This window comes from Hyla sarda, chromosome 1 (assembly GCF_029499605.1).
Source record: "Hyla sarda isolate aHylSar1 chromosome 1, aHylSar1.hap1, whole genome shotgun sequence".
NCBI classification, from domain to species: domain Eukaryota; kingdom Metazoa; phylum Chordata; class Amphibia; order Anura; family Hylidae; genus Hyla; species Hyla sarda.
In genome coordinates this window covers 407,746,380-407,770,268 of record NC_079189.1, presented here as the reverse complement: position 1 = coordinate 407,770,268, position 23,889 = coordinate 407,746,380, and the positions used below count along the sequence as shown (strand labels likewise).

The 23,889-nt window shown below is 46.9% G+C and overlaps 1 protein-coding gene across 8 annotated transcripts in view; it reads right to left on the bottom strand.

The window, feature by feature from the left end:
* The window catches only part of ZNF219 (zinc finger protein 219), a 109,455-nt gene that overhangs the window by 72,181 nt on the left and 13,385 nt on the right, over window positions 1-23,889 (bottom strand). For 7 of the 8 annotated variants that reach the window (XM_056528609.1, XM_056528613.1, XM_056528608.1 and 4 more), the window contains exons 2-4: window positions 19,813-19,932; window positions 14,515-14,629; window positions 14,337-14,428 (exon numbers count right to left, since the gene is read on the bottom strand). The gene's annotated coding sequence lies outside the window, so the exon portion shown is untranslated. Of the gene's footprint in view, window positions 1-14,336; window positions 14,429-14,514; window positions 14,630-17,226; window positions 18,047-19,812; window positions 19,933-23,889 lie in introns of those variants that run through there. The other variant, XM_056528610.1, reaches the window with a different exon arrangement.

The window sequence follows — 23,889 nt, the reverse complement described above, 5'->3', positions numbered from 1 at the left end:
TGGCTTTTTGAGAGCAAATTTTGCTCGGGGAGCATGTCGCATTTAGGAAGCCCCTAAGGTGCCAGAACAGCAAAAAAAAAAACACATGGCATACCATTTTGGAAACTAGACCCCTTGAGGAACGTAACAAGGGGTACAGTGAGCATTTACCCCCCACTGGTGTCTGACAGATCTTTGGAACAGTGGGCTGTACAAGTTTTCATTTTCATGGACCACTGTTCCAAAGATCCGTCAGACACCTGTGGGGGGTAAATTCTCACTGCACCCCTCATTACATTCCGTGAGGGGTGTCGTTTCCGAAATGGGGTCACATGTGGGGTTTTGTTTTTTTTGCGTTTGTCAAAACCGCTGTAACAATCAGCCACCCCTGTGCAAATCACCTCAAATGTACATGGTGCACTCTCCCTTCTGGGCCGTGTTGTGCGCCCCCAGAGCACTTTGCGCTCACATATGGGGTATCTCTGTAGTCGGGAGAAATTGCGTTACAAATTTTGGGGGGCTTTTTTCCCTTTTACCTCTTGTGAAAATTTAAAGTATAGGGCAACATCAGCATGTTAGTGTAAAAAATAAAAAATGTTTACACTAACATTCTGGTGTAGACCCCAACATTTCCTTTTCATGAAGGGTTAAAGAAGAAAAAGCCCCCCACACCTTGTAACGCAATTTCTCCCGAGTACAGCGATACCCCATTTGTCGCCCTAAACTGTTGCCCTGAAATACGACAGGGCTCCAAAGTGAGAGCGCCATGTGCATTTGAGGCCTAAATTAGGGATTTGCATAGGGGTGGACATAGGGGTATTCTACGCCAGTGATTCCCAAACAGGGTGCCTCCAGCTGTTGCAAAACTCCCAGCATGCCTGGACAGTCAACGGCTGTCCGACAATACTGGGAGTTGTTGTTTTTCAACAGCTGGAGGCTCTGCTTTGGAAACAGTGGTGTACCGGACGTTCTTATTGGGGGAGGGGGGCTGTGTAGGGGTATGTGTATATGTAGTGTTTTTAACTTTTTATTTTATTTTGTGTTAGTGTAGTGTAGTGTTTTTAGGGTACAGTCACATGGGCGGGGGATTACAGCGAGTTTCCCAGCGCAAAATTTGCTGCATCTCAAGATGCGAGAAACCCACTGTAAAAGCCTCGCCCATGTGAATGTACCCTGTACATTCACGGGGGTGGCGGGGCGGGGGGGGCTTGCATCAGCTGTTGCAAAACCACAACTCCCAGCATGCATGGTCTGTTAGTGCATGCTGGGAGTCATAGTTTTGCAACAGCTGGAGGCACACAGGTTAGGAAACACTGAGTTAGAAACAGACAATGTTTCCCAACCAGTGTGTCTCCAGTTGTTGCAAAACTACAACTCCCAGCATGCCCAGACAGCTGAAGGGCATGCTGGGAGTTGTAGTACGGCAACATCTGAAGGGCCAGATGTTGCTGAACTAAAACTCCCAGCATGCCTGGACAGTCAGTGCATACTGGGAGTTGTAGTTTTGCAACAGCTGGAAGAGCACAGATTGGAGACCATTATACAATGGTCTCCAAACTGGGGCCCTCCAGATGTTGCAAAACTACAACTCCCAGCATGCATGGTCTTTAGTGCATGCTGGGAGTTATAGTTTTGCAACAGCTGGAGGCACACAGGTTAGGAAACACTGAGTTAGAAACAATGTTTCCCAACCAGTGTGTCTCCAGCTGTTGCAAAACTACAACTCCCAGCATGCCCAGACAGCTGAAGGGCATGCTGGGAGTTGTAGTTCGGCAACATCTGAAGGGCCAGATGTTGCTTAACTAAAACTCCCAGCATGCCTGGACAGTCAGTGCATGCTGGGAGTTGTAGTTTTGCAACAGCTGGAAGAGCACAGATTGGAGACCATTATACAATGGTCTCCAAACTGAGGCCCTCCAGATGTTGCAAAACTACAACTCCCAGCATGCCCAGACAGCCAAAGGCTGTCTAGGCATGCTGGGAGTTGTAGTTTTCAGACTCCTAGAAGCAGCAGTGAAGATCTTCACTGCTGCCTCTGAGGACCATATACTCACCCGTCGCTGCTCGTCCACGTGGCCGGTCCCGCGCTGCTCCTCGGTCCCGCCGCTGGATCAGGTAAGTCCGCCGGTCCCCACGTGTTCCCCCCGAATGCCGCAGGTCCCCGCAGCCATCGTCCCCCGTTCTGCCCGACTTCCAGGGGCGGGCAGTGCGGGGGATCTGAACTTTCACCCCAGATCACTGTGATTGGTCCACAGGGACCAATCACAGTGATCGCTGACCAGGACCATCAATTGATGGTCCTGGGGGTGAAGCAGAAGTTGTCCCCTGCTGGAAACAGCGGGACTTCTGCCAGTTAACCCGTGCGATGCTGCGCATCGCCGGGTTAACTGCATGTCATTTATAAACGCCGGGATGCGCGAACGCACTGCACAACCCGGCGTTTATATATGACATTCTGCGGGAAGGGGTTAAGATTCTCAATGAAACAAACTGAATGTAAATATTAATAGGAATATCTAACAAGAAATTTTCCCCGGGAAAAACCACATGTTGTTACGCTGAGCGCTCCGGGTCCCTGCTCCTCCCCGAAGCGCTCGCAGCGTTTCTCTCCCTGCAGCGCCCCGGTCAGACCCGCTGACCGGGAGCGCTGCACTGACATTGCCGGTGGGGATGCGATTCGCATAGCGGGACGCGCCCGCTCGCGAATCGCATCCCAAGTCACTTACCTGTCCCATTCCCCGGCTGTCATGCTCTGGCGCGCGCGGCTCCGCTCTCTAGGGCATGCGCGCGCCAGCTCTCTGAGATTTAAAGGGCCAGTGCACCAATGATGGTGCCTGGCCCAATCTCCCTGATTAGTTTCCACCTGTGCACTCCCTACTTATACCTCACTTCCCCTGCACTCCCTTGCCGGATCTTGTTGCCTTAGTGCCTTGAGAAAGCTATTACTGTGTTACTCATACTGTGTTCCTGACCTCCTGCTATTTCCATATTGACTACGAACCTTGCCGTCTGCCCAGACCTTCTGCTACGTCTGACCTTGTCTCTGCCTAGTCCTTCAGTCCCACGCCTTCTCAGCAGTCAGCGAGGTTGAGCCGTTGCCAGTGGATACGACCTGGTTGCTACCGCCGCAGCAAGACCATCCCGCTTTGCGGCGGGCTCTGGTGAATACCAGTAGCTTCTTAGAACCGGTCCACGCCAATCCCTCGCTGGCACAGAGGATCCACTATCAGCTAGCCGAATCGTGACAGTCAGCTCTCTGAGATTTAAAGGGCCAGTGCACCAATGATGGTGCCTGGCCCAATCTCCCTGATTAGTTTCCACCTGTGCACTCCCTACTTATACCTCACTTCCCCTGCACTCCCTTGCCGGATCTTGTTGCCTTAGTGCCTTGAGAAAGCTATTACTGTGTTACTCATACTGTGTTCCTGACCTCCTGCTATTTCCATATTGACTACGAACCTTGCCGCCTGCCCCGACCTTCTGCTACGTCTGACCTTGTCTCTGCCTAGTCCTTCATTCCCACGCCTTCTCAGCAGTCAGCGAGGTTGAGCCGTTGCCAGTGGATACGACCTGGTTGCTACCGCCGCAGCAAGACCATCCCGCTTTGCGGCGGGCTCTGGTGAATACCAGTAGCTTCTTAGAACCGGTCCACCGGCACGGTCCACGCCAATCCCTCGCTGGCACAGAGGATCCACTATCAGCTAGCCGAATCGTGACAGTAGATCCGGCCATGGATCCCGCTGACGTGCCGCTGCCAAGTATCGCTGATATATCCACGCTGGTCGCCCAGCAAACCCGACAGATCGCCCAACAAGAACACCAGCTGTCGTACTTGACCACCATGACACAGCAACTTCAGTCACAGCTACAGCAACTGCAACAACCATCTCCTCCGCCGGCTCCTGCACCTCCTCCGCAGTGAGCGGCCACTCCTAATCTCCGCTTGTCCCTGCCGGACAAATTTGATGGGGACTCTAGACTCTGCCGTGGTTTTCTGTCACAATGTTCCCTACATTTGGAGATGTTGTCGGACCAATTTCCTACAGAACGGTCGAAGGTGGCTTTCGTGGTCAGTCTCCTGTCTGGGAAGGCTTTGTCTTGGGCCACACCGCTCTGGGACTGCGATGACCCTGTCTTCGCCACTGTACACTCCTTCTTCTCTGAGGTTCGCAGTGTCTTCGAGGAACCAGCCCGAGCTTCTTCTGCCGAGACTGCCCTGCTGAACCTGGTCCAGGGTAATTCTTCAGTAGGCGAGTACGCCATCCAATTTCGTACTCTCGCTTCCGAATTATCTTGGAACAACGAGGCTCTCTGCGCGACCTTTAAAGAAGGCCTATCCAGTAACATCAAAGATGTGCTGGCCGCACGAGAGAGATTCCTGCCAACCTGCATGAACTTATCCATTTGGCCACCCGCATTGACATGCGTTTTTCGGAAAGACACCAGGAACTCCGCCAGGAAAAAGACCTTAATCCCTGGGCACCTCTCTCACGGTATCCCTTGCAATCTACCCCTGTGCCTCCCGCCGAGGAGCCTATGCAAGTAGATCGGTCTCGCCTGACTCTTGAAGAGAGGTCTCGCCGTAGGGATAAAAATCTATGTCTGTACTGCGCTAGTACCGAACATTTCTTGGTGGATTGCCCTATTCGTCCTCCACGACTGGAAAATGCACGCACGCAACCTGCTCATGTGGGCCTGGCGTCTCTGGGTACGGAGTCTGCTTCTCCATGTCTCACTGTGCCCGTACGGATTTCTCCTTCTGCCAACTCCTCCTTCTCTGCCGTGGCCGTTTTGGACTCTGGTTTTTCTGGAAATTTTATTCTGGCCTCTTTGCTTGATAGGTACTGCATCCCGGTGACCCGTCTCATCAAGCCGCTCTACATTTCTTCGGTCAACGGAGTCAAGTTGCACTGCACTGTGCGTTATCGCACAGTGCCCCTGCTTATGAACATTGGACCGCATCTCGAGAAGATTGAATTTTTGGTTTTGCCCGGCTGCACCTCTGAAGTCCTTCTCGGTCTGCCATGGCTCCAGCACCATTCTCCCACCCTTGACTGGACCACCGGGGAGATCGAGAATTGGGGTCCTGCTCGCCGCAAGAAATGCCTCACGTCTGTTCCCAGCCCCGTCTGTCGGGCCTCAGTGTCTCCTCCTGTGCCTGGTCTCCCCAAGGCCTATCAGGACTGTGCCGTGCCTCCTCATAGCCCCCGTCCTGGTGACGCTCTGCCCCGTGCCAAGCCTCACCCTCTGCCCCCCCTCCCCATTCCCACTCCCTCTGACCTGTCTGCCATTCATGAGTATACCCAGGACTTCACTGTCCCCCAGAAGGAGACTCTACAATCGCTCCCAATGTCCTCGTCCCAGGTGGAGCGACATCCCGACAAAAAGAGGGGGAGACCTAAGGGGGGGGGGGGGTACTGTTACGCTGAGCGCTCCGGGTCCCTGCTCCTCCCCGAAGCGCTCACGGCGTTTCTCTCCCTGCAGCGCCCCGGTCAGACCCACTGACCGGGAGCGCTGCACTGACATTGCCGTCGGGGATGCGATTCGCATAGCGGGATGCGCCCGCTCGCGAATCGCATCCCAAGTCACTTACCTGTCCCGGTCCCCGGCTGTCATGCTCTGGCACGCGCGGCTCCGCTCTCTAGGGCGCGCGCGCCAGCTCTCTAAGATTTAAAGGGCCAGTGCACCAATGATGGTGCCTGGCCCAATCTCCCTAATTAGTTTCCACCTGTGCACTCCCTACTTATACCTCACTTCCCCTGCACTCCCTTGCCGGATCTTGTTGCCTTAGTGCCTTGAGAAAGCTATTACTGTGTTACTCATACTGTGTTCCTGACCTCCTGCTATTTCCATATTGACTACGAACCTTGCCGCCTGCCCCGACCTTCTGCTACGTCTGACCTTGTCTCTGCCTAGTCCTTCAGTCCCACGCCTTCTCAGCAGTCAGCGAGGTTGAGCCGTTGCCAGTGGATACGACCTGGTTGCTACCGCCGCAGCAAGACCATCCCGCTTTGCGGTGGGCTCTGGTGAATACCAGTAGCTTCTTAGAACCGGTCCACCGGCACGATCCACGACAATCCCTCGCTGGCACAGAGGATCCACTATCAGCTAGCCGAATCGTGACACATGTGGTAAGACATTTACCCTAAAACAGTCGATAAAGGTGACATGTAGAGATACATGCTTACCATTTCAATGAAGGACTGATGCGTTTGGGAAGTGCAGGCTAGTCTATCTGGTTCAATGCTACTAAAAGGCAAATATCTAATAAACTGGTGGCTGCCATAGAGAGTTTTTAGAACACAGAGGGGGATATTTATCAAAGCTGTCTATGTCCTGCATCAATATAGACCAAACTACAGAGGGTTAGGCTAGTCTATTGTGCGACTAATTTATCAAAAGGCGCACGGCTCTTGATAAATTCTGTGCACAGACTTCGGGATCTATGCTTTAGACTGTATTTAAAAATTAAACCTGCTCCAGCATGGTCTGACATTTTGTCGTACTTTAAGCCGATGCGACTTGTCGTTGAAAAGTCGCTTTTGATAAATTCAGCACCAATGCATTTTCCAATGCATTTCCGTCTAAAATAGACAAGAATGCATCATGTTCTAAAAATCCTCTAGAGCAAAAGTCGCAGAAAAGCCGCACATATTTAGACTGCAACTTTCTTTGCAACAAATTTAGACAGGGAAAACCAGTCTAAATCCTTTGATAAATATCCCCCAGAGTGCATCACAGCTTGCTCCATATGGGGCCACATAAAACAGTCAGGGTGTCCATGCTGACCTTAGCCCTCCATCAAAAGCTCCCACATTGGGAACAATGAAAGAAGGTGGCCAGGTCTGATAATTCCTATTTTATTTTACATCATCTGCACAGCTGGATCAATGTGTCTCTTATCTGGGAAGGAGATGGCACCCAGATGCATCAGATGAAGGCAAACTAGAGGAGGCGATGTGATGCTAATACCTAGGAAACCCTGGCTCCTGGCATTCAAGTGGATGTTATTTTGACACCTACATAAACATTGCTGCAGATCAAGTACAATCCTAATGGCAGAATGGCAGTGGCCTCTGTCAGCAGGATAATGCACCCAGTCAATGTGCAAAAAAAAGTGTTTAGAAGTGGCTTAAGGCACCCGATAAGAGAGTTCAAGGTCTTGATTTGGTTTTCAAATTCTCCAGATTTCAGAAAAAGACTAATCCATGGAGGCCTGACCTTGCAACTTACATGACTACTAAATTCTTTGACCCAAGATGTGGAGTCAATGCATGGATAGATTATAGTGGCTTGGAGAGGAATAAGAGAGATCTACTGTTACGCCGAGCGCTCCGGGTCCCTGCTCCTCCCCGGAGCGCTCAAGGCGTCTCTCTCCCTGCAGCGCCCCGGTCAGACCCGCTGACCGGGAGCGCTGCACTGACATTGCCGGCAGGGATGCGATTCGCATAGCGGGACATGCCGCTCGCGAATCGCATCCCAAGTCACTTACCCGTCCCGGTCCCCGGCTGTCATGTGCTGGCGCGCGCGGCTCCGCTCTCTAGGGCGCGCGCGCGCCAGCTCTCTGAGACTTAAAGGGCCAGTGCACCAATGATTGGTGCCTGGCCCAATTAGCCTGATTAGCTTCCACCTGCTCCCTGGCTATATCACATCACTTCCCCTGCACTCCCTTGCCGGATCTTGTTGCCTTGTGCCAGTGAAAGCGTTTAGTGTTGTCCAAGCCTGTGTTACCTGATCTCCTGCTATCCATATTGACTACGAACCTTGCCGCCTGCCCCGACCTTCTGCTACGTCTGACCTTGCCTCTGCCTAGTCCTTCTGTCCCACGCCTTCTCAGCAGTCAGCGAGGTTGAGCCGTTGCTAGTGGATACGACCTGGTTGCTACTGCCGCAGCAAGACCATCCCGCTTTGCGGCGGGCTCTGGTGAACACCAGTAGCCTCTTAGAACCGGTCCACCGGCACGGTCCACTCCAATCCCTCGCTGACACAGTGGATCAACAACCAGCTAGCCGAATCGTGACAGTAGATCCGGCCATGGATCCCGCTGAGGTGCAGCTGCCAAGTCTCGCTGACCTTACCACGGTGGTCGCTCAGCAATCGCAGCAAATTGCCCAACAAGGACAGCAGCTGTCGCAGTTGACCGCCACGTTACAGCAACTTCTGCCTCTGCTACAGCAGCAACCATCTCCTCCGCCAGCTCCTGCACCTCCTCCGCAGCGAGTGGCCGCTCCTAGCCTCCGCTTGTCCCTGCCGGACAAATTTGATGGGGACTCTAGACTCTGCCGTGGATTTTTGTCTCAATGTTCCCTGCATATGGAGATGTTGTCGGACTTGTTTCCTACAGAACGGTCTAAGGTGGCGTTCGTAGTGAGCCTTCTTTCAGGAAAGGCCTTGTCTTGGGCCACACCGCTCTGGGACCGCAATGATCCTGCCACAGCCACAGTCCAGTCCTTCTTCGCTGAAGTCCGTAGTGTCTTCGAGGAACCAGCCAGAGCTTCTTCTGCCGAGACTGCCCTGCTGAACCTGGTCCAGGGTAATTCTTCAGTGGGCGAGTACGCTATCCAATTTCGTACTCTTGCTTCCGAATTATCATGGAATAACGAGGCTCTCTGCGCGACCTTTAAAAAAGGCCTATCCAGTAGCATCAAGGATGTGCTGGCCGCACGAGAGATTCCTGCCAACCTGCAAGAACTTATCCATTTGGCCACACGCATTGACATGCGTTTTTCTGAGAGACATCAGGAGCTCCGCCAGGAAAAAGACTTAGATCTCTGGGCACCTCTCCCACAGTATCCTTTGCAATCTATGCCTGGGCCTCCCGCCGAGGAGGCCATGCAAGTGGATCGGTCTTGCCTGACCCAGGAAGAGAGGAATCACCGGAGGGAAGAAAATCTTTGTCTGTACTGTGCCAGTACCGAGCATTTCTTGGTGGATTGCCCTATTCGTCCTCCACGTCTAGGAAACGCACGCACGCACCCAGCTCACGTGGGTGTGGCGTCTCTTGGTTCGAAGTCTGCTTCTCCACGTCTCACGGTGCCCGTGCGGATTTCTCCTTCTGCCAACTCCTCCCTCTCAGCCGTGGCCTGCTTGGACTCTGGTGCCTCTGGGAATTTTATTCTGGATTCTTTGGCGAATAAATTCTGCATCCCGGTGACCCGTCTCGTCAAGCCGCTCTACATTTCCGCGGTCAACGGAATTAGATTGGATTGCACCGTGCGTTACCGCACAAAACCCCTCTTAGTGTGCATTGGACCCCATCACGAAATGATTGAATTTTTCATCCTTCCCAACTGCACCTCTGAGGTCCTCCTCGGTCTGCCATGGCTCCAGCTTCATTCTCCCACCCTTGACTGGACCACCGGGGAGATCAAGAACTGGGACTCTGCTTGCCACAAGAAATGCCTCTCCCCCCCTCCCAGTCCCGTCAGGCAAGCCTCAGTGCCTCCTCCTACACCTGGTCCCCCCAAGGCTTATCTGGACTGTGCCTTGCCTCCTCATGGCCCCCGTCCTGGTGACTCCCTGCCCCGTGCCAAGCTTCACCCTCTGCCCTCCCTCCCCATTCCCACTCCTGCTGTACTGCCTGCCTTTGAGGAAAGCCTACATTCACTCCCGGTGTCCTCGTCCCAGGTAAAGCACTTGCCGGACAAAAAAAAGGGGGAGACCTAGGGGGGGGGGGGGGTACTGTTACGCCGAGCGCTCCGGGTCCCTGCTCCTCCCCGGAGCGCTCACGGCGTCTCTCTCCCTGCAGCGCCCCGTCAGACCCACTGACCGGGAGCGCTGCACTGACATTGCCGGCGGGGATGCGATTCGCATAGCGGGACGTGCCCGCTCGCGAATCGCATCCCAAGTCACTTACCCGTCCCGGTCCCCGGCTGTCATGTGCTGGCGCGCGCGGCTCCGCTCTCTAGGGCGCGCGCGCGCCAGCTCTCTGAGACTTAAAGGGCCAGTGCACCAATGATTGGTGCCTGGCCCAATTAGCCTGATTAGCTTCCACCTGCTCCCTGGCTATATCACATCACTTCCACTGCACTCCCTTGCCGGATCTTGTTGCCTTGTGCCAGTGAAAGCGTTTAGTGTTGTCCAAGCCTGTGTTACCTGATCTCCTGCTATCCATATTGACTACGAACCTTGCCGCCTGCCCCGACCTTCTGCTACGTCTGACCTTGCCTCTGCCTAGTCCTTCTGTCCCACGCCTTCTCAGCAGTCAGCGAGGTTGAGCCGTTGCTAGTGGATACGACCTACGACCTGGTTGCTACTGCCGCAGCAAGACCATCCCGCTTTGCGGCGGGCTCTGGTGAACACCAGTAGCCTCTTAGAACCGGTCCACCGGCACGGTCCACTCCAATCCCTCGCTGACACAGTGGATCCACAACCAGCTAGCCGAATCGTGACACCTACACAATATAAATTTTAATGTTTATCATACTTAAACATTAAAAAAAACTAACAAAAAAAAAACAACTGATTATTATAAGTTCATAAAATCAACACGACATGAACAGACAACATCACAGGTGGCCATATCCACGGTTATGAACCAGTTTATACAAATACACAACTAAAAATGGAAAAAAAATGAACCTTAATAAACATAAAAACAGCAAAAAAAAACAAAAAAAAAAACTGAACGTTTGTTATTGCCAACCTACACGAACAATAAAGTTTATTGATTGCACACCTAAAACCAATCCACTTTTTGGGGAAACTGCACATGAAGATAATCTCTGACAACGTGCCTAAAATGAGACAGGGCACCCTCATCAGGAAATGTCCCCATCCTCTGACTGCAATGAAGGAAACACCTAATAATCTTGTGTAATTGTCTTTTAATGATAAAGGTTCCACAATGTGGGTACCGCATACACCCCCACCGTACTTTGACTTTAGGTGAGACAACCATGTTAGCTCAGTCCAATGATGGTCTGACCGATATAAGTGACTCTGTAAGATGATCTTACCATTTCAAAAAAATCTGAGCAACATCTTATAGTTAAAACAATTTTATAGTTAAAACAATCAGACATCTTATCCCCAATCCTTTGGTAGGCGATAAGATCTCTGCATTTTTGTTTTTCCTCCTCGCCTTCTAAAAATCATAACTCTTTTATATTTTCATCCACAGACCAGGGCTTGTTATTTGCACGCCATATTGTCCTTTGTAATGACATCAAGCCATAAAATGTATGGCGCAACCAAAAAATTATTATTTGTGTGGGGAAATTGAAAAGAAAAACGCAATTTAGCAAATTTTGAAAGGTTTCATTTTCACACTGTACACTTTCCAGATAAAACCTGACATGTTTTCTTTTTCTGTGGGTCAATACTATTAAAAGGATACCCATCATTACAAACTTTTCGTGCAGCTTTAAAAAAAAATCTTTTTTTAAACAAAATTACTTTAAAATGACTTATTTCGACAACCTATAACTCATTTTTCTGAATACAGGGCTAATTTTTTTTGCACCATGATCTGTACTCTTTTTCGGTACCGCTTTTGCATACTTTTTATTATTTATGCATTTTTTTGGGAATGTGGTGTTGCAAAAATGCAGCAATTTTGGACTTTTATTTTTTACGTTTACACCATTCATCGTAGGGGATCATTAATATTATATTTTGATAGTTCGGACATTTACACATGCAGCGATAGCAAATATGTTCATAAATATTTATTTTATCTTTTTTACGGAATAAAATGGGAAAAAGGGGCCATTAAATTTTTTATTGCGGGAAGGGCTTTTTTTACATTTTATAAAAAAAAAAAAAAAAAAAAATGTAAGACCTTTGTGCGACTTTTTGTAACGCCCTGGGGCGTTTTGCAACGACCCGGGAGGCCATCCCTCCGCATCTACTAACCACCCGCCAGCTATTGCTGGACAACAACTACCAGAATGCCCTTACAGTGAGGACATGCTGGGAGTTATAGTTACAACAGCTTATGGGAGGATGGCCGGAGAGCGGCTGACAGGTATAAGAAGTTACAGTACTGTAATTTCATATATCCCGGGCAGACCTGTGATTGGCCCGGATCTCCTAGCCAATCACAGCTGCCAGTGGGAAATATGAAGTTACAGTTCCCTAACTTCATTTTCCCCGCTGGGAAGCCAGGGAGCGTAGCACAATGCCGCCTACTTCCCTGGCTTTCTTGTCACCCGCCCGCGCATGACTACAACTCCCAGCATGCCCTTACAGTAAGGACATGCTGGGAGTTGTAGTCGTGCGGTGCAGGCGGGTGGAAGATGTGCGGGCGGGGGACATGCTTGTCACCAGCCCGCACATCTCCCACCCGCGCAGCATGACTACAACTCCCGGTATGCCCTTACAGTAAGGACATGCTGGGAGTTGTAGTCATGCGGCGGGGTGGTTGACAAGCACATCGCCTGCCCACGCCTACAACTCCCAGCATGTACTTACTGTAAGGACATGCTGGGAGTTGTAGTTGTGCGGCACTAGCGGCGTGAGATGTGCGAGTGGCTTGCTTGTCACCCACCTGCACATCTCCCACCACCCAGCTGTCGCATGACTACAACTCCCAGCATGCCCTAACAATGAGTACATGCTGGGAGTTGTAGTCGTGTGTTGCGGGCGGGAGATGTGCGGGCGAGTAACAATAAATGTACTAACCAATTTTCCGTGTTTTTTTCTTCTCAATTCAGATCCGTATATCCTGTGGACTACTTCAGATTTGGTGGACTACGTCGATGACCAGTGTTTTTGTTTTTTTTATGTTAATAAAATGGTTAACAAGGGCTTGTGTGTAGTGTTTTTTGGATTAAACGTTTTTTAAACATGTTGTTTTTCTTTTTTCATTTACTTTACAGGCTTTGTAGTGGAAGCAGTCTTATAGACGGAGTCCATTACTAAGCCAGGGCTTAGCGTTAGCCCAAAAACAGCTAGCGCTAACCCCCAATTATTACCCCGGTACCCACCGCCACAGGGGTGCTGGGAAGAGCTGACACCAACATGCCCGACGCATCAAAAATGGCGCTCCTGGGCCTAGGCGGTAGCAGGCTGGAGTTATTTAGGCTGGGGAAGGCTAGTAATGGTCCTCGCCCACCCTGGTAACATCAGGTTTTTGCTGCTTGGTTGGTATCTGGCTGAAAATAAAAATAGAGGGAGGCCTATGCGTTTGTTTTTTCCCCATAAATAATTAAATAATAAATAAAAAACACGTATGTGGTTCCACCTATTTTTACCAACCAAGCAGCAAAAACCTGATGTTACCAGGGTGGCCAAGGACCATTGTTACTGGCCCTCCCCAGCCTTAATAACGCCAACCTGTTACCACCTAGGCCCAGGAGTGCCATTTTTGATTTGGCTCTTCCCAGTACCCCTGTGGGGGTGGGTACCAGGGTAATATTTGGGGGTTAGTGCTAGCTGTTTTTAAGGCTAACGCTAAGCCCTGGCTTAGTAATGGACTCCGTTGATAAGACTACTACTAAGCCTGTAAAGTATATGAATTTAAAAAACACACCACGGTTAAAAAAAAATTATATTCCAAAAAATACTCCCCCACAAGCCCTCGTTAATTATTTCATTAATATTAAACCACAAAAAACGCTGGTCATTGTAGTCCACCGAATCTGAAGTACTCCTCTGCATACACAGATCTGAAATTTTTTGTTTTTTACTTATGTGTGCTAAAAAATGGTATTCAAAAGATATTTATTGGTTTTTGCTTATGTAAGCCAAATGTATCAACCCCTGTGATAGTACGATAAATATGTGAAACATAAGCAAAACCAAAGCAAAAAAAAAATGACTACAGAACTTGCTTACCAAAGAAACAATGATAAATGTCCCTCCTTGTATATTAGGCTACGATCACATCTTTAGTTAAATTTTGGTGAAATTGTGGAAAAAATTCCATTATTTTACTGCGATTTGCAACACTTTATTAAAACAGTGTTTCAAGAACACAGCCTTACACAAGGCAATAATGAGCCTGTTCAACTGATAATTGCTATGGGTAAAAAGCCTTATATGTACATACTGGTCTTCTGCTCAGCCAATAACAGACTGAGGTAAGAGACCACTGCAGCTGGTGACTGACTGAGTGGCCCATCACTGCTGAGAAGGCGGGGGCAGGCGTAATCAAGGGGAAGAGACAGGCCCCATTCTGGAGACTACAGGGGTCCGACTGCTGGGACCTCCCAACATCTCCAGAACATTCCCCTGTGGATAGAGGATAAGTTATTAAAAGCGGAGTGACCCCTAAGAGTTAAAAGGGTGCTCCCCTGGAAAATATTTTTCTTTTAATGAACTGGTGCCAGAGAGTTAAACAGATTTGTAAATTGATAAATAGTATTTATGGTCTGTGCTGCTAGGGGTGTGAAAAAGTGGTAAATATAATATACCTGATCTTGTAGTGAAGTTGGTCAAAGAAGAGTTAATCTGTACAGCTGGTAAGGATGGTACTAAAGCACAGTATATCTTTTGCTGGATACTTCTGAAAAAAAGGGGGGGGGGATGACAATTGGTGATGTTTCACACTTGACATATGAGTTAAGCATACATATATAGAGAAATGTATACCTGATGTGATATTACATAGAGTTAGTATGCAGGAGTGCCCCTGGCGGTCTGTTGCTATGGGAGATGCTAGGTTTGTGTTGCGCTAGTTTGCACACTAAAAAGTATAAAAATGGACCTAAAATACAAAAAAAGCACAAAAAAGTAGAGGACCAGTACTTCATGAAATTAGCCAAAACCAGTTCAAAACGTTATCTAAACACTGGGAGGTGACACAATGCGAAATAGCCGGAGCATGAGATACTATGAAGCTAATAGAGCGGCATCCCAATACGGGGCATTACTTTACCGGTCATTCATGCTCTGTCTGTCCATCCGCTTGCTGTGTTTCTCCTGCGGTTTAGGTCCCGTGAGTTGCTGGATGCTGGTGTTATCCTATGATGCAGCGGGAGAACGCCCCGGCCGGTGGCGTCTCAACCGAACTGCGGTGCAACTTCCGAGTGAGATGGTAAGCAGTGACGTCACTACTACGGCGGCTCCTATGGTCCACAATACCTCAACGCGGTTCGGAAACTGTAAGTCAGTTTCCTTAGTTTGGAGTACTCCAGTGCAGCTGAACAAGAAAATCCCATAGACTTACACTGTCTCGCTTTGCACACTCTTCTAACTGCTTGTTCTACCTATCGGCCAGCTCAGACCTCGACCGATCACAACTTTTAACATGTCTCTACGACATGTCAAAAGTAGTTTTTTTTTAAGTGACAGTACCCATTTAATGTATTAAAGGGGTACTACCGTGGAAAACTTATTTTTTTAAATCAACTGGTGCAAGAAAGTTAAACAGATTTGTAAATCAACTATATAAAGTAGAGAAAGATAGTGGCAATGGCACCTAACGGTATACTGAGGAGATGCAATAAATTCAATAATAGAGGTCCCACAAATATCAAACTATAGAGGCCGGACGAAGTGCTTTTGCACGAAATTAACCGGTTAATCGCCTCCTGAGCTTCCCACACTTATCCCTGCCTCATGGACGAACCTCAAGTCGATTAGCAGCTAGCGTCTAACTGTGAGTTGCCGGACCCCATTTCTTTGCTACTAGCAGATTTGTAAATCACTTCTATTAAAAATCATAATCCTTCCAGTACTTTTTAGGGGCTGTATACTAAAGAGAAATCCAAAAAAGAAATGCATTTCCTGTGCTGTCCTGACCACAATGCTATCTGCTGACCTCTGCTGTCCATTTTAGGAACTGGAGAAAATCCCCATAGCAAACAAATGCTTTTCTGGACAGTTCCTAAAATGGACAGCAGAGGTCAGCAGAGAGCACCGTGGTCAGGACATCACAGGAAATGCATTTATTTTTGGATTTCTCTTTAGTATACAGCCCCTAAAAAGTACTGGAAGGATTAAGATTTTTTAATAGAAGTGATTTACAAATCTGTTTAACTTTCTGGCACAAGTTGATTTAAAAAAAAAAAAAAAAAGTTTTCCACGGTAGTACCCTTTTAATGCAGTACTAAAATGTACTGTTTAGGCTGTAAAAGGCTAGATTCCCAACATGTTTGATGCTGTGGATAGATGATAAGATATAATCTTGATATAAACCCTTTAAGGTATAATGTAAAGGTGTATAAAAGTGGGGAAAAAAAGAATTATTATCATTTAAAACATTTTTGACATGTTAAAAGTTTGCCAAAAGTTTTGATTGGTCAAGGTCTAAGTGTTCAGACCCCCACAAATTGCTAGAACAAGCAGGGAAAAGTGCTCAGCTAAATACTTCTCTCTCTCTGTGTCTCTGCTGACAGACTCTCTAGAAAGTCTATGGACCTGTCTCTTGTAATGAGCAGAGAGACAGGTAGAGAAGTGCGGTAGGGTGAGTGATCGGTGGGGATCTGAACACCTAGACCTCGGCCAAATAAAACTTTTGACATTTCTCAAATCATGTCAAAAGTTTTTTGAAATTATGGTAACACTTCAAATGCAACCTATAAAACAACTATTTAAATTCAGGTAAGGATTCCTTAGTATGCTTTTCTGGACCTAGGTTCTGTCAGGAAAAATGGGTCAAGCTAGAACAGGGCCTATGAGGACAATCAGAATTGGAAGATTTCACATGAAGCCTTAAAAGAGTCCTGCAGATCACTTTCTGTTTGGGTATATCACTTTATAGAATCATTTAAATAATAACCTATGTGTCTGGAGTCTTCACTTCACTCTTGTGAGCTAGACTGTTGTGCGCCATATTATCTACGGATGTTATATATGCAAGTTCTTAACATGATTATGTATGTACAGTCAGGGCCGTAAATGTTGGCACCCCTGAAATTTTTCTAGAAAATGAAGTATTTCTCACAGAAAAGGATTGCAGTAACACATTTTTGCTATACACATGTTTATTCCCTTTGGGGGAGATTTATCAAAACCTGCGCAGAGGAAAAGTTGCCCATAGCAACCAATGAGATCGCTTCTTTCATTTTGCAGAGGTCTTGTTAAAAAAGTGGCCTTGTTGAAAGAAGTGAGCTGATTGGTTGCTATGGGCAACTGGGCAACTTTTGCTCTGGACAGGTTTTGATAAATCTCCCCCTTTGTGTGTATTGGAACTAAACCAAAAAGGAGGGAAAAAAAGCACATTGGACATAATGTCCCACCAAACTCCAAAAATGGTCTGGATAAAATTATTGGCACCCTTAACATAATATTTGGTTGCACATTCTTTGGAAACAATAACTGAAATCAGTCACTTTCTATAACCATCAATAAGCTTCTTACACCTCTCAGTTGGAATGTTGGACCACTCTTCCTTTGCAAACTGCTCCAGGTCTCTCTTATTTGAAGGCGCCTTTTCCCAACAGCAATTTTAAGATCTCTCCACAGGTGTTCAATGGGATTTAGATCTGGACTCATTGCTGGCCACTTCAGAACTCTCCAGCGCTTTGTTGCCATCCATTTCTGGGTGCTTTTTGATGTATGTTTGGGGTCATTGTCCTGCTGGAAGACCCAAGATCTTGGACACAAACCCAGCTTTCTGACACTGGGCTCTACAGTGCGACCCAAAATCCGTTGGTAATCCTCAGATTTCATGATGCCTTGCACACATTCAAGGAACCCAGTGCCAGAGGCAGCAAAACAACCCCAAAACCTCTACCATATTTCACTGTAGGTACTATGTTCTTTTCTTTGTAGGCCTCATTACGTTTTCAGTAAACAGTCGAATGATGTGCTTTGCCAAAAAGCTCTCTCTTGGTCTCATCTGTTCACAAGATGTTTTCTAAGAAGGATTTTGTCATTTTGTGCTTTTTCATGTCTCTGTGTCAGCAGTGGGGTCCTCCTGGGTCTCGTGCCATAGTGTTTCATTTCATTTAAATGTCAACGGATAGTTCGTGCTGACACTGATGATCCCAGAGCCTGCGGGACAGCTTGAATATCTTTGGAACTTGTTTGAGGCTGCTTATCCACCATCCGGACTATCCTGCGTTGACACCTTTCATCAATTTTTCTCTTCCGTCCACGCCCAGGGAGATTAGCTACAGTGCCATGGGTTGCAAACTTCTTGATAATGTTGTGCACTGTGGACAAAGGCAAATCTAGGTCTCTGGAGATGGATAGGAGGGAGCACAGAGGAGTGGTATCAGACAGGAGGAGCACAGAGGAGTACTATCAGACAGGAGAGAGAACAGATGAGTGCTATCAGTCAGGAGAGGGAACAGAGGAGTGCTATCAGACAGAAGAGACCACAGAGGAGCCCTATCAGACAGGAGAGAGCACAGAGGAGTACTATCAGACTGGAGAGAGCACAGAGGAATACTATCAGACAGGAGAGAGCTCAGAGGAGTATTATCAGACAGGAGAGAGCACAGAGGAGTGCTATCAGACAGGAGAGAGCACAGAGGAGTGCTATCAGACAGGAGGGAGCACAGAGGAGTACTATCAGACAGGAGAGAGCACAGAGGAGTGCTATCAGACAGGAGAGAGCACAGAGGAGTGCTATGAGACAGGAGGAAGCACAGAGGAGTACTATCAGACAGGAGAGAGCACAGAGGAGTGCTATCATACAGGAAAGAGCAAAGAGAAGTACTATCAGACAGGAGAGAGCAAAGAGGCATCCTATCAGACAGGAGAGAGCACAGAGGAGTGCTATCAGATAGGAGAGAGCACAGAGGAGTGCTATTAGACAGGAGAGAGCACAGAGGAGTACTATCAGACAGGAGGGAGCACAGAGGAACACTATCAGACAGGAGGAGCACAGAGGAGTACTATCAGACAGGAGAGAGAACAGATGAGTGCTATCAGACAGGAGAGAGAACAGATGAGTGCTATCAGTCAGGAGAGGGCTCAGAGGAGTGCTATCATACAAGAGAGAGCACAGAGGAGCACTATCAGACAGGAAAGAGCAAAGAGGAGTACTATCAGACAGAAGAGAGCACAGAGAAGTACTATCAGACAGGAGAGAGCAAAGAGGCATCCTATCAGACAGGAGAGAGCATAGAGGAGTGCTATCAGATAGGAGAGAGCACAGAGGAGTGCTATCAGACAGGAGAGAGTACAGAGGAGTGCTATCAGACAGGAGAGAGCACAGAGGAGTGCTATCAGACAGGAGAGCGCACAGAGGAGTACTATCAGACAGGAGGGAGCACAGAGGAACACTATCAGACAGGAGAGAGCACAGATGAGTACTATCAGACAGGAGAGAGCACAGATGAGTACTATCAGACAGGAGAGAGCACAGAGGAGTGCTATCAGACAGGAGAGAGCACAGAGGAGTGCTATCAGACAGGAGAGAGCACAGAGGAGTGCTATCAGACAGGAGAGAGCACAGAGGAGTCCTATCAGACAGGAGAGAGCACAGAGGAGTCCTATCAGACAGAAGAGAGCACAGAGGAGTACTATCAGACAGGAGAGAGCACAGAGGAGTCCTATTAGACAGAAGAGAGCACAGAGGAGTACTATCAGACAGGAGGGAGCACAGAGGAACGCTATCAGACAGGACAGAGCACAGATGAGTACTATCAAACAGGAGAGAGCTCAGTGGAGTGCTAGCCCACCCTCACTTACTGGACTTTGTCAAATGCCTGTGCTTCAGCTTGGACAAAGCCATGATTTTATAAGCCATGATCTCTATAAAAAGGAAATACAATTTTCTTATGAAGTATATATAAGAAAGGTTAATGTTTTGCCAAGATGTACAATATATAAAAAGTTTTTGAACTTGACAGTGCCTGTTTTTGGTGGGAGTCTCGGTGGGAGTTTTTTGAAGAAACAGTGCCCATTTAAGAAAAATGCCAGCTTACAAATACTTTGTAGAGTCTCTCCCTTGTTTAATCACCTTAAAATATATATTTACAATATATACTTTACCAGGTGACTGTCTTGTCATGTGACTTTAAATCTACAGCTGAGCAGCAGTGAATGTGATTGGTTCAAGCCTTAACTGAAGCTCCAGACTTTAAAAGATTTTTTCAATCCTGAGTAAAATTCCTAAAAAAAAACAGCACAATCATATAATAGATAATAGAAAAAGATGCAATTTAATTAAATACCCTCATGAGAATATATTGTAATATAACTGAATGTCACTCATAACATTGTCACAAACACTGTTTCAATGAATGGCTCATGTATTAAATTTTCATCTCATCAATTAAATGTTAGTATCTTACTCAGAAATAGTGTGTTTATTACTATTTTTCATTATAATAAATTATTTTTATTTTTAAAGTATACCTGTCAGCAGAAAAGAGGGGTGTAAATAAGCACATGGCTAAATAGGGCTAATCAGGGTTCCAGGTATATATTTTTTATCTCTATAGTCCTTTACATGGGCGAAATATAATCATTTTTGTTAGTATGCAAATTAGGCTATATGCCCAAGGGGTGTTCTCTAGCATGGTTAGAACCCGGGCCAGTCCAGTCCATGTCCACTTTATATCAAGAGAACATGGGCTGAACTTATTGGGGCTCTTGCCTGCAGTGAAACACCACCTTGGCATTCAAGCCTTATTAGCATAGTAACAAAAAGGCTTATATCTCTGCACTGGAAAGGACTGTAGAGATAGAAAAAAAAGGTATACCTGCAATCCTGATGACTAGATACACCTGGTCACGTGCTTATTTACATCCCTGTTTTCCTTCTGACAGGTCTGCCTTAAAATATGTTGAAAGGCAGCCACAATCTGCTGTGACATCACGATACTCCAGCCCCTGTATCGCCTGTCATCAGGCACGGAGCAAAGTTCGCTCCGTGCTGCAGATGAAGGGGTGCTGCAGGAGAGATCGCGGGGGTTCCCAGAGGCGGGACCCCCACGATCAGACATCTTATCCCCTATCCTTTGGATAAAGGATAAGATGTCTAGGGGCAGAGTACCCCTTTAAGGGAAGCTTGACTGTATTGTTTGTATGGGATTGGAGTTTTTTCCCAATATCTGCTGTTAAAGTAGGAGAGCTACTGTCAATCACATATACACCATTGTGTCTTAAAGGAAATCTGTCACCAGTGTGACCTGCACTAACCTGACGGTACCGACAGGTTGTGCAGGTGACACTGATGACAACAGTACTTACCTTGTCCCGTTCCCTGCAGGGGATCTACGGTAATCTCTTCCGTTAACTTCAGCTCCTAGCAGCCAGACTCAGCAGAGGTGACGTCACAAAGCTCGGCCCATGCCCTAAGCCACTGCTGCTCTCTGCTGGCTCCCGCTGCCAGGGAACAGCAGCGGTGACGTCACTAAGTTCCACCTGAGCCAGAGCTGAAGTAAACGGAGGAGATTGCTGGAAATCCCCTGCACTGAACGGGACAAGGTAAGTACAGTTGTCATTAGTGTCACTTCCTGTTGGTACCAACAGGTTAGTGCAGGTGACAGATTTCCTTTAAAGGGTAACTATAATGCTGTCATGGGGCAGGATACACACGTTAAAACTTTCGGCAGCTCTGTAGCCTGCTACTGAAGCGACTTGTAAGGGACTTACGGCAATTCTGTAGACCACTTGCTTTAGCAGCAGGCTGCAAGCTTGTCAGAAGTTTAAATATATATCCTGCCACTGCAACAGCCCCGTAGTTACCTCTTAAGTCACTGCTGAGAAGTAATGACATTCTACATCTATATGTATTTAAGGTCGAATTCACACTGCAGTTGAATTGAATATTTTGATTATGTACAATATAAACAGGCTTGCAATACTGAAACAACTGTTTGTATAGTCAGTGTATTTCTGAGGCAATTCTCCACCAACTCATTTGTGTTCTTTGAATAGGGTTAGTGGGTAATTGCTCCAGAAAATACAAACTTGTCCTATCAATGTTTTAATGATGCAAGCCTGTTTATATTTTAGAAAATAAAAAAAAACACAACTCTAATGTGGTGTATGAACCCAGCCTTACAAATATGTACAGCACACTAGCAATGAAGAACATAAAACATGTAATCTTAAATAATGCTATATCATCAATTTAATATAAACCTAAAAAAAATGGGCCAGAAACAACTCAACTCAGAACCATAATCCCTTATTTCTGGGAAAGAGTGAAGGGCCTGGATTACATATACTCACTATTGTTATCTTCAGATGTGACCATGACATGTGTTAGACAAAACAGATTACAAAGACGTCATCCATCAGATACATCATAATATGTGTTTAATATACCATCAAGGTAAAAATGATGCAATTTAAACATGTGTATGAAAGCCACTTACAGGGCATCATTTTTTACATCATGTGACAGCGCTCTTTGATCCTTGTAATAATGTACATGCTGAGTAGATTTTATGTTGCTGTCAGTCCCAATGGAAAGACCTCTTTTCCATTCTAATACAAAAATGTTGGCATTTGCAAGTTTACCAGTCGGTTCCATCGGCGCACAGTGTAGGGATGGCTTTATTATAAACAGAGAGATAACTGGGGTTTTAAGCTTTTTTCCCTGTAACATCTTCCCCCTGCTTTCTATACATTGTGACAGTGGTCCTGCTCCGTCATACACCGCCCAAGTGCAATGGGTAATGTGATGCTTCATTTGCTGCTTCAATCAGCAGAATGGTTACTTCCACCACTGACACATAAACATATATCAATTTTATAGACTGCAGTGCAGACTGTGAAATAATATACAGATGAGCATGTTGTATGACCTAAACGTATGAGGCAGTGTCCTTCATAGGATTTCACCTCATTTACATGAAATTTAAGGCCGGATGAAGCAGCAGACCAGCAAGGTGTTTTTTTCTTTTCGGAAGGTCACCGGTACGGATAAACTCTCTTAAAGTGACCTAAGTGAAGATAAAATGTATATGCAACCCCATATCACACATGTGATGTGTGCACAATAGACCCATCAGAAAGGCTGCAGAGTTTCACAACTGAGGCCTGGTGGATGTATCAGTGAGGCGAGCGCAGGAATAGCACAGGGTGCATCTGTGTCTGATTGAGGTGCTGTGACAGAGCTGTGTGTGTTTGTTTGGGGCAGGGGGGGGGTGGAGGGTAGATGGTTGCCATAGAAACAAGTCGTCTAAAACAGGACGATGAATATTTATCATCTCTAATGAATATTAATAAGATTGATTGAATAATCAGGGCTTCTCCTCTCTTAACGCAGCTCTGCAGATGGAATATTAACACTACAGTCGCCCTGTTTATTTCTTTATCAAAGTCACCCGAGTGACGCAAGAAGCATTCGCCATCTTCAAATACATCAAACAATGTGCTCCATACACCATTTGCATTGTACTTTTTTAGTCACATGTGGGGGGTTTTAACTCCTTCCGTTACTTGACAGATTATTTCCAGTCTTTTAAACACATGAAGAAAATAATAGGCAGAGGACTGTTTTGTTACACTCTATCAATGTATCATATATTATGTCTTTTGCCTGTACATCGGAACAAATTCTATCTATCTATTTAGAATCTACAGTAACCGCCCTACGTCTGGTGTCACAGACAGGTTCCTGAGTAAGATCTATTGGTATTTGCTTCTTTCCATGCACACACAGATTTACAATGGGTCCATTGTAAGCTGGCATATGTAACAAAATATTCTTCTCATGCACAAAGCAGAGGTATGTAGAAAAAAAAGATCTACTAAGTGTAGCATCACGGCTGTTCCCTAAAGGTGCTACTGAAATAATCCTTGGAAATGACTGTGGTCTTACTGAAAACTCAGCTCCTGCACCTTAAAACAGTTCCAACCATAATTTCCATAGAAATTGGCAGTCACACTACCCCAATACAGCCAGCGCCCCAAAAAAGTTTAAAGAGAAACTGACAGCTAGTTCACTAGCCCTAGACCCAATGTACTGGGTTATAGTGCAGGTGAATAGCTGTAAAAAGAGGGGTTATTAACATATTTAGGTAAAGTATTTCCAGAGTAAAGCCCATATCATGGCCACTGCTCTCCTGTGCGCAATAGAGGCAGGGAGCCGGCTGGCCCAGCTACCCTGCT